This window comes from Furipterus horrens, unplaced genomic scaffold (assembly GCF_987537825.1).
Source record: "Furipterus horrens unplaced genomic scaffold, mFurHor1.1.pri manual_scaffold_13, whole genome shotgun sequence".
Classification (NCBI taxonomy): domain Eukaryota; kingdom Metazoa; phylum Chordata; class Mammalia; order Chiroptera; family Furipteridae; genus Furipterus; species Furipterus horrens.
In genome coordinates this window covers 42,669,609-42,673,261 of record NW_028327183.1, presented here as the reverse complement: position 1 = coordinate 42,673,261, position 3,653 = coordinate 42,669,609, and the positions used below count along the sequence as shown (strand labels likewise).

General features: G+C 43.7%; 1 long non-coding RNA gene across 2 annotated transcripts; it reads right to left on the bottom strand.

Moving 5' to 3' along the window:
• Positions 1 to 232: 232 nt before the first annotated feature.
• LOC149994780 (uncharacterized) lies at positions 233 to 3,145 on the bottom strand. 2 transcript variants are annotated; one of them, XR_016507700.1, is made up of 3 exons: positions 2,605 to 2,937; positions 1,772 to 1,898; positions 233 to 1,050 (listed from the first exon to the last, which is right to left on the bottom strand). It is a non-coding gene; the product is annotated as an uncharacterized LOC149994780 (long non-coding RNA). The 2 variants fall into 2 exon arrangements; XR_016507699.1 differs by lacking the exon at positions 233 to 1,050 and adding an exon at positions 2,949 to 3,145 and having other exon boundaries at positions 1,723 to 1,898; positions 2,605 to 2,802.
• Between the last annotated feature and the right edge of the window lie 508 nt (positions 3,146 to 3,653).

Below are 3,653 nucleotides of genomic sequence, written 5' to 3'. Positions count from 1 at the left end.
TCACTTACCTTCCGAAGATGCCTTCAACACCAGTAATGCCCATCCCATCCACGATATCTCTGGCGAGTCTAAAAGGACTGTTCCGGGAGCAAGAAGGAGTTCACCTGGTTCAAAAGCAACTTCTAAGTGAAAATTACAGTGAGGTTCGGAGGCTCCACAGCTAACTGACTTTCTTCCCAACTGGCACATAAACTTTGCAGAGGCACCAAATGACTCGTCGCCCGATCCCCTCAGTACTACAGCGCACACTAGTTTATTCTCTTTCTGCTCTGCCTGACTTCCTCATCCCTACCACTGTTTAGAAGGTCCACCTCCAATAAAACACACATGAACTACTTCTGGACAGAATTAGAGAAATCTTGATTAAAAGGTGATTTCAAAAATGAAGTAGTTGCAGGTAGAATTTAAAATGCAGAGGACCGATATATAAAGTCATTTTATATTCATAATATCCTTCATCTCTTTCCAAGGTAATTCCATTTTACTCTCTTTCAGTAAACCATTTATGCGGATTATACTGTATAGTTTCTAATTTCCGAAAACTACACCTGCTTAGAAATCTTAAGTTCCACATTCTAATCAAACCTCTTCTCCCGCACACTTATTAAACAGTCTTCAGGCTCATCGAGAGTTTGAGTCTATTGGCCTCGCCTCCTTCTCTGCTCAGCTCAGAGCACAGACGGCACGGCTGACTGCTCTCACTGTACCTGAGAAAGCCATGCCCCACCGCACCTCTCATTTCAAACTCAAACTTAGACTACTTATGTCTTTTGTATTTAAAATACAGAGGTTTCAGTGACAACCAAAAACGGAGGACTAGCACTGAACTACAGCCCCATTCAGCAGATGCCACACCCCCGACCTGCCGCTGCTCCGTGGCTCAGGCCCTGGCTTAGAAACGAAGACCCCGGGGCTCAGGACCCGACGCAGCTCAGGGTCAGAGCAGGCGATGGTCAGCACGGCTCACGGCGCGTCTGCAGGTGACCTGCCCCTGCTCGGTGGCCGCATTCCATCTGAGGGCCGGGCTGAGCACCGTAAGGTAATTACATGCTTAAAAAAAAAAATTACATTAGATGATGACATAATATACTCCTGCCACATTACTATTTAAAAGGAAATAAAGGGCTTGATGATACTTTTTGTTTGCTTAGAGGAACACAACGAGAAGTCTCATTCTTATCTCAAAGTAGTAAGGATTTAAAGGGGAAGCTCTGATTCTGAACAGAAAAAGCAATATCATTATTAAAGCATGGGGAGAAAGATACTGATAAGTGAGGGCATATAACCAAAAACTACAGCAGCTTATAGCCATCGTACAGACCCAGCAAGAAGAGGGATGGATTACGGGCAAGGCATTCTATGGAGGAAATGGAAGCCTTTTCACTTTTCACTCCAAGGGCACAGTGAGTAACTAACACCATTCTAAAACACTTTTGACCCTAAAAACTCTCAGCTACTCAGTTAAAGGACTTGCTTCTCTACAATTCTCTGCAACAGACGATTACCCAGAGAAATCAAATAATGAAGTCAGTGCAGTCATTTATTATCAGTCGCACCAAAGGATATCAAGTGGAAAAGTGGACGGGGTTGAAGCTATTAGATAAAAATTAAGTTTTCCATCATGTGTGAATTGTGATCATCAGGACCTTCATATCTGTAATTACTGTACTGCTAGTGATCTTAGAGAGATTAACATATGGATTCCAAAATTAACATATCCCCACAGAAAGTAACATAGCCAGAAGTGAACACTCATTCTTTAGATACATACCACTCTGAGTCTTCCACTGAGTGGCATCAAAGTTTGCTAAGATCATAGAAGCATCACAAAGGGCCTTAATACTTCTGAACAGCTGAGGCCTCCTACTCCGGATGGTACGTATTATTTTGTTTGCAGTCTAGATGCGAACCAAATAATAAAAATCAAAAGAGAAAGCAATGCATGAAAACAAACTAAACTTCAAATTTTCAGTTATAATAAAAAAAGAAATAAAAAAAGTGTATGTACACATGTAGACAACAAAGCACTATAATCCCTCGGATCCAAACAAAACAGTCCCCTTAGGAATGAAGTATATAAAGATGTAATAATTTGGAAATGGCTGTATTTTAAGTCTATTTTTTATTTGTTCAGTGCTTTGAGGAAAAACAATGTGAAATATCATTGGTATCTCCTTTGCATTTATTGAGACTGAATGTAATGTATTCCAATGGGGAGAAATTTATTTTTTCATTTACAAAAGAAATTCACTGTAAAAATTCCAGAAAAGCACAAAGCAGAAGAAGGCCCGGGGGGGGGGGCGGGAAGCCACCTGTGATCACATCTTTTTAACTGTTTTTCGAATCCCCCGATCTAGCATTTTGGGTACTTGCCAACGGCAATGGCAAAGAAATAGGAAAAGACTGACCAGAATTCTCTCCTCAGAAAACGGCATCATTAAAGCTATCTAAGAAAAACTATGTGTACATGAACCTATGTGAACTAGGAGCACTGAGCCAAGAGCTAGGAGTATAAAGAAGTATACGTGACCCATGACACGGACAGATTTGTGTCAAAGTTTTGAAAGCACAGGGCAGAATATTGGGTTGAAATAGCCAACTTGCCTTCATCAGGCCATTGACTTCAGAAACACCAGAACTTTCAAGCCAGAGGGAACAAGGATGAAATGTCCCCATAGCATGCCCGTCTTCACTTCACAGGCATTGATGTCAGTTTCAAGTGCTTTACATGAGAACCGACACGACCTTCTTGCAGTGCACAAAGAGCACACCCATCCAGCTCCAGCTCTCGTGGAACATTGGCTGCGTATTTTGCATTGAATAATTACAGAAAAACAGAAAAGCCATCAGATGGTATAGCAGTAAAAAATCATACTTGATATATACAACATAAATTAAAAAGGCAGAAAAAGGCGACATTCTAAAGATTATAAAAAAAAGGAACTTACTTTTTTTGGATGTTATTTGTTGTGTTTATTGTTTTACTTTTTGTCTTGAAATGAGTTTGCGCAGCCCTGACGAACCGGTGCGGCGAGTCGGCTGGGCATCGTCCCGCAAAGTGAAAGGTCATCCGTTCGATTCACGGTCAGGTTCAGTCCCCAGGCGGGCTGCATTCCAGATGTTCCCCATGATCCCCAGCCTGGCCCACCTGCACCCAGCCCTCGCTCTCCCTCCCCTGGCCTACCCCACACTATTTCCTGTGATGAACTGGGCCCATCGCTGCTTCCTCCATCATCACTTACAGCCGGTGCCACCACCTTTGGGAAAATGCAGTCATGTATGTCATATTTACAGATTCTAGAGGCATCTAATCACTCAGGTCAAAGGATGTCTCACTCATTATCGGGACTATACAAGACTCCTAGGGCAATGAAGCAGGTTCCACTCGGTGGCATAAAAGTTTGCTAAGATCATAGAAGCATCACAAAGTACCTCAATCCTTCTGACCGGCTGAGGTCTTCTGCTCCCGTCGGTGTGTATTACTTTGCTTGCAGTTTCTCCGTCTCCGGCTGGGGCACGGGCAGGCGCATGCGAACGTGGCTTCTGTCCAAGACTCCGCCGCTGATCCGACAGGCGGGGCCACCGACCCTGCACCGGCCGCCCCGGGCTCTCCGACGGCTCTCCGACGGCCTCTCCTACCTCTGCTGGCGGTA